General features: G+C 46.7%; 1 protein-coding gene and 1 pseudogene across 3 annotated transcripts in view; one reads left to right on the forward strand and one right to left on the reverse strand.

Moving 5' to 3' along the window:
- Positions 1 to 10,365, reverse strand: part of SUSD6 (sushi domain containing 6) — a 98,016-nt gene extending 87,651 nt beyond the window's left edge. Inside the window, exon 1 of one of the 3 annotated variants that reach the window (XM_055437123.2) lies at positions 10,100 to 10,365. The gene's annotated coding sequence lies outside the window, so the exon portion shown is untranslated. Of the gene's footprint in view, positions 1 to 9,194; positions 9,640 to 9,699; positions 9,980 to 10,099 lie in introns of those variants that run through there. The other 2 variants (XM_055437124.2, XM_088839503.1) reach the window with 2 other exon arrangements.
- On the forward strand, positions 5,204 to 5,301 carry LOC129563684 (U6 spliceosomal RNA; annotated as a pseudogene).
- Positions 10,366 to 13,550: the final 3,185 nt, after the last annotated feature.

A 13,550-nucleotide genomic window follows, 5' to 3' on the forward strand; every position in this document is an offset into this window, starting at 1 on the left:
TTCTTGCCATCCTGCTGCATAACAAGCAAAATCCCCCACAGGACCGAAACGAGGAGGTAGATGGCCTTCCCACGGCACAGTTTCTACCTGGGGGTGGATGAGAATCAAGGATTGATAAAGGTGTGGACTAGCCAACACACCATGTGTTAACGCTCTAGAAATGCCCCAAGCATGCCAACTGAAAGAACAGCACCCACTGAATACAAAACTGCTCACTGGCTATCTGGAGAAAGATAGTACATGTGACAACTCAACCCAAGCCTGTTTCCTTCCTCGCTGCTTAAAGACACAATTAGAGACCTGTGTTCACACTGCATGTGGACGGGTGGCTGACCCACATAAAATAAACCCAAGGAAACCAGAACCACGGTTGCAAAGGGTTTCGGTCTGCTCACAGGGTGGGAGGGAGAGGCAGTCAGTTCTCCCAGACAGCATGTTCTCAAACACTAGGCAGTCCTCCTACACCCAGGGTGCCACCAGCACCTGCCGCCGTCTCACCTGGGTGAGTGAGACTGGAAGGGGAAAACGACTCAGAGAACACATCCCATCAGCCTGGAGTCAGACAGTGTTTTCCAAATTGTAAGGAAGCACAGTACAGAGACAGAAGAGTTAAGCAGGCCAGGCTAAACACAACAACTCCCATTTTAAGAACAGTTTTTCTTCCGGAGAACTGAGTTTAGAGGCTCATTCTCTTTTGTAATTTCACTATTAAAGACTCAAAAACCACAATCACAGAAGGATATGAGTTTGTTCCTAACGATATGAACCACACACCCTTTTGGGCTCCAGCCCTCTTTCCTGGAAGAGGCCCAGAGAAAAGAAGCTGATCACACTGGGACAGAAAATGCACCAGACTAGGAATCTGGAGCCCTGGCTTCTGCCCTGGCCCTGTCACCACTCAAGGAAATGAGTTCTGAGCAACCATATCCCATTTTTCTCTTCTATAAAGTGAGGTGGTGAAATGAGACCATCCTCAAGTCCCATCCTTCCAACTCCAGCATTTCATAAGCGCTCTCTAGTCACATGCCTGGCGTGCTGTGCAAGTAACATCTGGATACTGTCTCCTCACTCTTTTGAGACTCCTAGTACTTAGGAACAGAATTTAAATTAACAGGTAGTGAAAGTGAAAGTGTTAGTTGCTCAGTGACTCCATGGACTGTAGCCCATCAGGCTCCTCTGTCCATGGGATTTCTCAGGCAAGAATACTGGAGTGGGTTGCCATTCCCTTCTCCAGGGGATCTTCCCAACCTAGGGATTGAACCAGGTCCCTGGCATTGCAGGCAGATTCTTTACCGTCTGAGCCACAAGGGTAGCCATTAACAGGTAGCGCCCACTCCAAATCTAAAACTTCTGGCAGTGAACAGTAGCTGGGAAGTTATGGCTGCACTCATACACATTTACACATATACACAAACTTTCTGGAAGAACTGGTCCTGGGACTTAGCTACAGGTACAGGAACCTGAAACAGGTACAAGGGAAAATAACTCAACTTCCTAGTTTTTGTCTGGCCTGTGGACAAAGGGCATGTGCCCTGTGCCCCATATTTCTGAGGCAGAACTATCTGGACTCTCTGATCCTCAGGTGGCCTACACACGCACACTTTTTAGAGATTCTAGGAGGAATGTAGGAGCAGGAGAAGCAAGGCCAGTTACTGATCACAAATGCTAGGAGTTCCAATTAGGACAAGGGCAAAAGTAGGCATGGCACTATTTCAGTACTAAGGCTGCTATGATGCAAAACCACCCAGGGGCAGATTATGTAGAGGAAATGGCACTCCCAGCAGCACCATCTGTTCCTTTGTGTCTGGCATGATCTATATTTTAAACCTTGAGTGCAACTAAGGTTGCCTGTAAGAGCTGTTCTAAAGGATATTTTTCTAGACTTGTGTTTACATAGCCCCTCCCCCTCCCCCATCACCGGCTGGCTTTCTCTTCAGTAGGCATGCCACTCCCCAGCCCAGCAGCAGCCTCAAGCAGGTGCACAGAACCCTTGCATGCAATTTTTCATACAGAGAGGAAAAATTTTTGAGAACTATAAATTACATTGATAAGGAAGGCTCTGTGGGGTTCATGGTAACTCTCTCTCCTTTCAAAAGGCATGATGACGCTGTTTAGAACTGGAAGGCCTAATGCTAAACCACCCCCTCCCGCTCCCATTTCTTTTTTAAAGTTGCAGTACACGTGCACTGAATTTACTGTGTCTGTCAGCTCTCACTACTGTCTATAAAGTTCTGCACCAAAGATATGGAAACAGTGCTACTGGAGAGTTCAAGCTTCTTAAATATATGATATTGACAGAGAAACAGGGCACCTCTTCTTAATTCAGGGCAATACCTTCAACATCTTTCGACAAGAGATCTCACTATACTGTTCTTACCCAAACAAACAACGTAACCCAATAGAACATTAAATCCAAAATAAAAATACAGAAGGAGCTTTCAAAATAATTCCCTGAGAAATGAAAAACTGTATGCCTGCACAAAAACCATGAGTTCATAGCAGCACTATTTATAATCACCAAAACACAGAACCAACCCAAATGTTCGTCCACTGATGAACGGATAAACAAAATATGGTATATCTATACAACAGATTATTCAGCAATAAAGCAGGATGAAGTGGTGACATATGCTACAACATGGATAAGCATCAGCAACATTATGCTAAATTAAAGAAGGCAATCATTCAGTTCAGTTCAGTCGCTCAGTCGTGTCCGACTCTCCGCGACCCCATGAATCACAGCACACCAGGCCTCCCTGTCCATCACCAACTCCCGGAGTTCACTCAAACTCATGTCCACAGAATCGGTGATGCCATCCAGCCATCTCATTCTCGGTCGTCCCCTTCTCCTCACGCCCCCAACCTTTCCCAGCATCAGAGTCTTTTCCAGTGAGTCAACTCGTCGCATGAGGTGGCCAAAGTATTGCAGTTTCAGCTTTAGTATCAGTCCTTCCAATGAACACCCAGGATCAATCTCCCTTAGAATGGACTGGTTGGATCTCCTGGCGGTACAAGGGACTCTCAAGAGTCTTCTCCAACACCACAGTTCAAAAGCATCAATTCTTCGGCGATCAGCTTTCTTCACAGTCCAACTCTCACATCCATACATGACCACGGGAAAAACCATAGCCTTGACTAGATGGACCGTTGTTGGCAAAGTAATGTCTCTGCTTTTTAATATATTATCAAGGTTGGTCATAACTTTCCTTCCAAGGAGTAAGCATCTTTTAATTTCATGGCTGCAATCAGCATCTGCAGTGATTTTGGAGCCCAAAAAAATAAAGTCTGACACTGTTTCCACTGTTTTTCCATCTATTTCCCATGAAGTGATGGGACCAGATGCCATGATCTTCGCTTTCTGAATGTTGAGCTTCAAGCCAACCCTTTCACTCTCCTCTTTCACTTTCATCAAGAGGCTTTTGAGTTCCTCTTCACTTTCTGCCATAAGGGTAGTGTCATCTGCATATCTGAGATTATTGATATTTCTCCCAGCAATCTTGATTACAGCTTGTGCGTCTTCCAGCCCAGCGTTCCTCATGATGTACTCTGCATATAAATTAAATAAGCAAGGTGACAATATACAGCCTTGACGCATTCCTTTTCCTATTTGGAACCAGTCTGTTGTTCCATGTACAGTTCTGACTGTTGCTTCCTGACCTGCATACAGGTTTCTCAAGAGGCAGGTCAGGTGGTCTGGTACTCCCATCTCTTTCAGAATGTTCCACAGTTTATTGTGATCCACACAGTCAAAGGCTTTGGCATAGTCAATGAAGCAGAAATAGATGTTTTTCTGGAACTCTCTTGCTTTCTCCATGATCCAGCGGATGTTAGCAATTTGATCTCTGGTGCCTCTGCCTTTTCTAAAACCTGCTTGAACATCTGGGAGTTCACGGTTCACATATTGCTGAAGCCTGGCTTAGAGAATTTTGAGCATGACTTCACTAGCGTGTGAGATGAGTGCAATCATATATTATGTAGTCTTTAATGAAGGCAATCATTAAAGACTACATAATATATGATTCTATTCAAATGCAATGTCCTAATACATAAACTATAGACAGAGCGTGGACTAGTGGTACCCCTGAACTAGAGGAGTTGTGGAGAAACAGGGAGTAATTACTAATGGAGCTGCTTTGGGAGGAGATGAAATGTTCTAAAATTAGATTAGATTATGGAGATCGCTGGACAATGCTAAATATATTACAATCCATTGCTTGTACATTTTAAATGGATGATCTTTATGATATATAAATTATATCTCAATAAAGTTTTTTAAAAAAAATGTCACGACAAAATAAAATCACCCTCCAAAAACAATCTCCCTGAGCCAACTAAGAAATAATCTAGATGTATAAGAATGGGTATTTTAAATCACAGCTCATCTAGTTAACGGAATTTTATAAAGCCACTAAAAATAATTATAAAAGTTATGTGCCATTATAGGAAAATGTTTATGTTGTAATGCTAGATGATAAAAAGAAATAGAAAACTGAATGTACAGGACTGCCACAGAATACATGGAAATGATGTCTGTGTTAGGATGGAAGAATCACAGTGGTTCCCCTCCTCTATTTTCCAAGCTTTCTGTAATCTTGTCCCAGCATATTAGCAATTAAAAAAAAAAAAACCTCAGTCTCCCCTCTCCCCTCAGTTTGTCTTGACTACAACTTAAAATGCAAAATAAGCAAAACCACCTTGTTCTCTTTTTCAAGTTCTCTTTTTTAAACTCCCATCAACTTAGTTTACTGAGACCAACTAACAAAAACCCAAAAAAGGAAGAAAGGGATGAACACTCCTTCTTTCCCATTCCCAGAAGCAGGTTTCACTGGCCTCAGTTCAGTTCAGCCGCGTCTGACTCTGCTACCCCACGGACTGCAGCATGCCAGGCTTTCCTGTCTATCACCAACTTGCAGAGCTCGCTCAAACTCATGTCCATTGAGTCAGTGATGCCATACAAACATCTCATCCTCTGTCGTCCCCTTCTCCCCCTGCCTTCAATCTTTCCCAGCATCAGGGTCTTTTCAAATGAGTCAGCTCTTCGCATCATTAGCCTAGTCTAGTCAAAATTTCAACATGGAGAGTCTACACATAGGGCAATTTACACTCTATTCTTCAACTTCTGTGAATGAAGGCAAGTCACTGGTGGCAGGAGGCTGGATTTGGAAAGATTAAACTTTCCCCTTCTTAGAAACAGACAGAAAGAGTGCTTCAGCAGCACATATACTAAAACTGAAATGATAGAGATTAGCATGGCCCCCGCACAATGATGACACGCAAATCCGTGAAGTGTTCCATTTAAATAAAAAAAAAAAAGGACAGAAAGAAAGAGGAAACTGGGTAAAAAACCCCTATTTGTGTCTCTTCGCTGAGGTTCTGTGTTCAATCACCAACTGCAGGAGGAAAGAATCCTGAGTCATCTAATTTTTCACCACAGAAGATCCTCTTGAGTAATAAGGAACTGTCAGTCACCACCTCTGCGTCTACAAACCCAGGCTAACTTTCATCAGGAATCCCAGGCTAACTTTCCCCAGATTAAGCAATGAGGCTCTGCCAAAAAAAAAAATAATAATAATACTTGTATATGTGGCGGGGGAGGGGGGGGAGTACACTTAAGGGCACACTGCTATCAGGTAATTTTATAAGGATCCACTAACACTGGCGACACTAACAGGGAACTACATCTGCTTCTGCTTGAGAAAAATGCTTCAACAATATCCTGTTTCTGGAGGACTGCATGAATTCTTGGCACGCAGCTTCTGATGTTTCAAGGGTGGCTATTTTCCTCTTTTGAGATGGAAGAGTCAGGGAGGCAGAATATATCACAGGCAACAACAGAGTCTGTGAAACCCACTTAGTTTTCACCATGGTCACTGCATTTCCTGCTCCTGCTGTACCAGTACCTTCACAGAGACTCAACCGTCCCCTAGCCCTGACGGCAGCACAGGTGGCCTTCCACAGCTGCAGTGACCCAGCTCAGCACCACTGTAAGGTCTACCAAAGGAGTGGAGACTTCCGCACTCAGGTATGAACCAGAAGATGAGAGAGCAAATAGAGGAATCCTGCCAGTTTCCAGGCCAAGGAACTAAGAGGGAAAGAAAAAGGACAGCATCACAGACACGGGTGAGCACAAGAAAAGGGAAACATCCATAGGCACCCACAGGCTCTGTGCTAAAACCTAGCCCGTGTATGAGGTGTGTCTTTCCCCAGCACCTCTACTCTTTCAGATAAAGATTTTACAAAGAGACACCGGAACTCACAGCCATCTAAGGGTACAACGGCTGCTGCTGTGAATCCTAGCCAGGGCAAGAGCGAACGTGTCTTGATGCTCAAGGATGGTCATCCCCATGCTGTCCTGAGACTGCTTCATTGGTCTCAGATCCACAGCTGTTAGCAGCTTCCAACACCCATCACATATTCCCTAGCACCAGCCTTGAGTTGCATCCTTCATTCCAACCAATAAGGAAACAACACTGGCATATCACAGGCCTTATTTCTCACTGCTCTAGTTTCAAGTTTCCTGCAATGTGGCAATGTAACTTAAGAATATTAATTTGTTTAAAACTCACTCCATAAATATAAATTGCCTCTACCTGTTTTGTGACTGTTCTCTGCAAAGCTGCCTGAGACTTCCACAAGAGCTTTCTTTATGTGAGTTCTCTTGGAATGTCCTTTCCTTCTGAAGAGCATATTCTCCTCCCTCAGTGTATATAAGCGATCACTGTCATCACCTTGCTGTCAGCATGACATGGAAGAGGTCCACGTTACATGCTGCTTGTTGCCAGTAACAGGATGCTGCTTCCTGCCTTTGTCGAGCTGATGGCACCTGAACTTCGTGTGCAGAGTTTATCTCGCAAGAGGAAGATTCCCACTTCTCCCAGGGACGTTTCTACACTGACAACTTCACTGTCAGTTTTACTGCCATGATGTTTCATATTTTAGCCAAATGTTTTCATATGAGAATTGAGAATTATTTTCCACATTAAAACAGTTGCTGTACTGTAGTGTATGTCTCCTACCTAGAAGTATTAATAGATGGTTATCTTATAGCAAATAAAATTTTGTGACATTTCATGAAGCCTTCATTGTCAAAACCTTTGATAACAGTGGAAAAGTTTTGATAAGCACTTTCCCTTGATACCATTGCATCTGTCTGTCTCTGATAAAATAACTGCTCTGCCCCCCCCCAGAAAAAAAGTTATCCTTTTTGTTGTAAATGGAAAGAGGAAGAGCTGTTTCTTAAAGTCATCAGTGTATGTGAAGCCCATGTTGTAGCAGGTTGCTGTCAAGGTTGTCATCCCTGTTGTATTAGCATAGCTCTTCAGGAAGCTTAGATACGAGTTCACTGTGAATAAAAGTAGTAATAGATGTTTTTTATTTACAGTGAAAATTTCAACCAGCTCCTGATCACTTTTTAATAAAAATTCTTTGAATTTTAACCATTAAAAAATGTATATAATACTAAGTTCTTGGTTTATGAAATATATTGATGTGAAAATAAGTAATTCAGACTTATGATTAAAGTGAGCATTTGCCTAAAAAAAAAAAACTCACTCCATTAAGTGAAGCCTCACTACAGTCAGATGTGTGGGTGGACCCTAGCCTGAAGCCATCTCGACCAGGAAAAAGAGTCTCTATTAACATATAAGCATTTGTCGCAATGCTTACTCTTAACCCAAGAAGCAAGTCTGCACTCAAGTCTGCACCACAGTAATATCTGCCTTCAAAGTTAAAAACAAAAAAGGCATTGGGCTTCTCCCTCTCCTTGTCCCTTCTCCTGTTTCTCCTACTGCCTGAGGGAATACCCCCTAGACAAGACTTCCCTACCGTCCATACGGACGGAAGAGGGAAAAGGAATCCTGCTTGTCAGCTTTCACTAGGAGATCACAAATCAGTTCAGGAGCTCAGTAAAGTGCTTTCTGCATGGCAATTACACAGCTGGGCCTGGTGGGTCTGCAGACATTCAGGCCTCCAAGTGGGCACGTCAGGCCTGGACACAGGCATCATGTCCTCCGCGAATCGCCCCTTGGTAAACAGAGAATTAGAGGGGAAGACAGCATATGTGCTCTTTGGCCTTCCTTCTCAGCCTGCAAGAGGCTCTGCTAAAGACATTCTCCCCGTTCAATTGTTTTGGTACAGAAATAAGGAAGATTACATGACTCACGAATTTTTTCCAAGACACAGTACTATAATTCTCCGGGCCACAGACAGATACCAGTAGTTATCTGGTTATCAAAGAGCTAAGAATGTGGAAAAAGAGAACAAGGAAAGATTTAAAACATAAGGCAAATTTTTTTCCTGCAGGATGGAAACGCATAATGCTGAATAGCAATAAACTTGAAATATGTTCTGACTTTTAAGAAGTCAGGTGAATAATTCCCTTTGGAGGGTGCATACGTGTGTTATGGGGGGTGGGGGGGGAAGCTATAGAGATTGCTACCCTGGCCATCGCAAGGGAGGAAATCCCTTACAAAGAGACCATTACATGACAGCACAAGTTCAACCACCACATGATAGAGACCTGCCAGGAGACCAGACAAAGTGCTGAGGGCTCATCGTCTGCCAGCCTGCATCTATAATAGCTCATTCTACCTTTCTTTCTTTCGTTTCTGTCTGCCCAAATTCTGACCTTTGAGCAGGCAAGCCTCAAGCAAACACGTTGAACTCTGCCATCTGACAACGGGTTTGCTCTGAGGGTTTAAGCACTGCAGGGTGGTGGTGGCAGCGGCCGCGGGGGAGCCCTGGGATTTCTTACTCTGATCAGGGACCTGCCCCATCTAGCTGTAGGTGAGGTTTGGTTTCACAGAACACTTCTACTACAGTATCCAAAAAGCCACACTGTGGATAGGGATTTCTATTTATCAAGCCTTGTACCAGTGCTGTCCCCTGTTAACACACTGGGCAGAACTTCCTTAAGCAGCAATGGCCACCAATGAAAATTAACATAATCCAAAATAAGTTGATATAAAAACTGTGAACTCTGTAAGGAGTGGCAGGGTTCTGTCTTATTCACTGCAGTAACCCTAATACCTAGCACACAGTGACTGGCATATATTCCATATCACAAATACTTTCGAGAAACTAAAGAAAAGAAAGAATGTCTGAACAAGCAAATGTTCTGCAAACATACCATAAATGTGTACCCCGGAGAAAGAGATAAGGACGCAAGTGATCTGAGAAATAGCCGGAGGAAGTACCTGCCACCAGAAGCCATTCTATGGGAACAGCAGCATCAGGCCTCCTTGCTGAACTTCCTCGAACCAGCTAAAGATTTGTTTTCGACGCTTCTTTTCTCCTGGGTCTCACGGTGCCCCAAACCACCTTTCTCTTGACCTCCCTTATGGGGTAACTTTTCCCACTTCAGCTGCCCCCACAGTCACAACCCCGTGGGAGGGTCAGACCGACACCAACATTTGAAGTTTCTAAAAACCAGAAATTAAAAAAAAAAAAGTCTTCATACACAAACAGGAAGTGGTTTCGGTGCGTCTCAGCCCGGATAATAATGAAGTTTTTGAGATTAAAGACCAGACGAGACGCGGGAGCTCCAGAAAGCTCCGGGGCTTGCACACCTGGGCTCCAAGGTTGTCCTGCGAAGTCCACCATCGCTAAGCCGACCCTGCCCCAGCTCGGGACCCGCCGCTTTCGTTGGCCCTGATGCGAAAACGGTTAACAAGTCATAAAGAAAAGAAAGCCTCTGCCTACCTTCTCTCCTGCGACCTGCAAAGTGCGGTCTCCACCCTGAACTCCGGTCCGGAGCGCGACCCCGCACGGCCGGCGAGGCCCCTTGGGCAGCGCGCCCCGGTCCCGGCCACCAAGCTCCCGGCGTAGGCCGGCCGGTGGGTGCTCCTCACTGCCTCGGCACACAGCCCACCCCGCCAGCCCTCCTGGCCCACGCCGAGCACCGGGACTCGCCGCCCGGGGCGTCGGGGTGACACCCCGGGGCGCCGGGGCAGGAAGCGCGGACGGCGGCCGACGCGGGGCGGCCGCCCGGGCTCCCCAAGCCGTCCCCGGCCCCGCGCCCCTGACAGCTGGCCCGGTCGGGCGCTCCAGTGACACAATGCCCGGCCCCGCCGCCGCTCCCCGGGCCGCGGTGACAACTCACCGGGGGCACGGCGCGGCGACCTCCGGGAGGGGGGCGCTCGCAGCTTCCGAGGCGCTGGGATCCGCTCCGCCGCCCGCGCGCACCCGCAGCCCTCTCGGGTCTAGGCGAGCCTCCGCGCGCGTGCCGTCGGCTGGCCGGCGCTGCCTGAGGAGGAGGCCGGGGGCAGCGAGACGAGGCTGTCGCCGGCTGAGGAGAACGGAACCCCGCGGCTGCGGCGGCAGTGGCAGTGGCGGCCGTGCTCGCGTCACTGGGCCAGCTGTACGGCGCGGGCGGGGGAGGCCCGCGGAGGGGGAGGGGAAGGGGCGGGCGAGGGGCGGGGCCGCGCGCGCACGCAACGAGCGCCGGCGTCGCGCCGCCGCGAGCGTCCCGCTGGGGAAAAGGCCCGGCCGGCAGACGGCAGCCAGCACGCACGCGCCGCCGGCCGGCCCGCACGCCCCGCGGCAGGCGAGACCGAGGAAGAAAGGGAGTTCTTAAAGGGACCGTCACGCCGACTCCGCTAGAGTCGATTGGCGGGAGGAGTTGCGGACTGACCGCGACGGCTTTGCGCTTAGTCTCTCCAGTTCTTCTGCTCTTACTGTCTGTATTATTATTTGTATTATCCGACTAGATTTGGTTTTTTAGAGTACTGTATTTGCAAAGGATTGGTTTGCTCTCCGGTCGACTAGGCACTTTCGTTCCTGCTGCCTTAGCTTAGGACTTAGGAATCCCTCTTCAGGCCCGTCGCTAAGCTGTTGTTTTTGTTGTTGTTGCGAAGCCTACCAACTCAGATTGTCCCGGGGCTGGGGTGTAAAAATGCTGATTTAGGGTCCCTCGTCCAGCCATTCTGATTCAAAAAGGCTAAGACTGGAGTCTTTAAGCCGGTTAAAAATCTATTTTAACAGGCTTTCCTAAAAGGGATTCCTCGGCATTCTAAAAGTACGCAACGGATCTCAAACAGAAATCTGAAGTTCAGCGTGAGGGCTGGCAGAGTCGGGTCTAGAACCCCGCCGCACTCCTGGCTTTATTTCCCAGCCTGAGCTTTGTCTCCCAGGGCTATTTTCCAACACACAGTATGCAAGCAGTTTGAGTACTTTCTCTGTATATATAGGTGGTCCCCCTGCGGCCATAGGAGATAAGTCCTCTGCATGCGTTTCAGTTCAGTTCAGTTCAGTTCAGTCGCTCAGTCGTGTCCGACTCTCCGCCACCCCATGAATCACAGAACGCCAGGCCTCCCTGTCCATCAACAGGGCTTTATTGTTGTTGTTTTAGTAGCTAAGTCGTGTCCCACTCTTGCAACCCCATGCACTGGAGCCCACCAGGCTCCTCTATCCACGGGATTTCCCAGGCAAGAATACTGAAGTGGGTTGCCATTTCCTTCTCCAGGAGATCTTCCCTACCCTGGGATGGAATCTCATCTCCTCTATCCGCAGGCAGATTCTTTAGCACTGAGCCACCAGAGAATAATCCCTTAATGACAAAAAGTTTTGATTTTTTATCTTTGCGCTCCAGGGTCTTGAACAGTACTTGTCTCAGAAGTGCTCAACTAATGTTGAGGCATTCCTACTTGATAGGCAGTGCCAGAGTCTGGGCTTGGACCCAGAGCCTGTGCTTCAGCTTGGGTCAGGCAGGGCCTCTCAACTAGCCCAATTCTACTAGCTTCTCTAGAAAAGTGCTGTGGATTAACAAGTCAAATTTTTGAGGTAGTTCAAACAAAGCAAGCAGAATGTCCACCACCAAGCATACACCCCTATCCCAAGGAAGCCCTCCCATTCTGGGCCCCGCATTACTGCTGCTATTTCCTTTTCCATAAGCCTGTCCTTGTTCTGCCTTCTTTCCTCCTTGCGTTCTGTTAAAGAGAAAACCCACAGGCCCCAAATGGCATCACTTGTGCTAAAGCCCTTGATTCTAAAGCTAGATTTAATACCAAGCCCAGTTGCAGTTTCGATCTTCACCATAAATGTAATCTTAAAGAGTTTGGAATTTTCCGGTCAGCACCAATGAGGAGCTGTCCCATAATAATCTGTCACAGGGACCTTCTCCATTCCCCAGAGGGAGAAGAGACAATCTGCATAATAAAACCCTTGGCACTTCTTCCCTCCCCCCACTTTCTTTTCTTTTAACAATAGGTCCCTTGCCCCACCCTTTTTCCTGTAAAAAACCTTCCATTTTTGTACAACCCCTCTGAGCGCGCTTATAGTTGATAGATGGGATTCTCCCTGATTCCTGAACCATTGAATTAAGTCAATTAGATCTTCAAACTTATTGGGTTGAATTGTGCTTTTTAACATTTCCTAGATCCAGACTCACTGCAGAAGGTGGACACCCTCCCTCCCTGCTCATTTTTTCCTCTAACAAACTGGAAAATTCTTAAAGAGATGGGAATACCAGACCAGCTTACCTGCCTCCTGAGAAACCTATTAGAAAAGGCAGAGGAACCAGAGATCAAATTGCCAACATCTGTTGATCAGAGAGTTCCAGAAAAACATCTACTTTATTGACTATGCCAAAGCCTTTGACTGTGTGGATCACCACAAACTGTGGAAAATTCTTCAAGAGATGGGAATACCAGACCACCTGACCTGCCTCTTGAGAAATCTGTATGCAGGTCAGGAAGCAACAGTTAGAACTGGTCATGGAACAACAGACTGGTTCCAGATAGGAAAAGGAGTACGTCAGGGCTGTATATTGTCACCCTGCTTATTTACCTTATATGCAGAGTACATCATGAGATGACACCACCCTTATGGCAGAAAGTGAAGAGGAACTCAAAAGGCCTCTTGATGAAAGTGAAAGAGGAGAGTGAAAAGGTTGGCTTGAAGCTCAACATTCAGAAAACAAAGATCATGGCATCTGGTCCCATTACTTCATGGGAAATAGATGGGGAAACAGTGGAAACAGCGTCAGACTTTATTTTTTTGGTCTCCAAAATCACTGCGGACGCTGATTGCAGCCAGGAAATTAAAAAACACTTACTCCTTGGAAGGAAGGTTATGACCAACCTAGATAGCATATTAAAAAGCACTTTGCCAACAAAGGTCTGTCTGTGGATGTGAGAGATGGACTGTGAAGAAAGCTGATCTCCGAAGAATTGATGCTTTTGAACTGTGGTGCTGGAGAAGACTCTTGAGAGTCCCTTGGACTGCAAGGAGATCCAACCAGTCCATTCTAAAGGAGATCAATCCTGGGTGTTCATTGGAAGGACTGATGCTAAAGCTGAAACTCCAATACTTTGGCCACCTCATGCGACGAGTTGACTCACTGGAAAAGACCCTGATGCTGGGAAAGATTGAAGGCAGGAGGAGAAGGGGACGACAGAGAATGAGATGGTTGGATGGCATCACCAACTCGATGGACATAAGTTTGAGCAAGTTTTGGGATTTGGTGATGGACAGGGAAGCCTGGCGTGCTGCAGTCCACGGGGTTGCAAAGAGTCAGACTCGGCTGAGCGACTGAACTGAACTGAGAAACCTGT

The sequence above is a fragment of the Moschus berezovskii genome, chromosome 9 (genome assembly GCF_049115385.1).
Source record: "Moschus berezovskii isolate FMDL1 chromosome 9, NW_MosBer_1.0, whole genome shotgun sequence".
Classification (NCBI taxonomy): Eukaryota; Metazoa; Chordata; class Mammalia; order Artiodactyla; family Moschidae; genus Moschus; species Moschus berezovskii.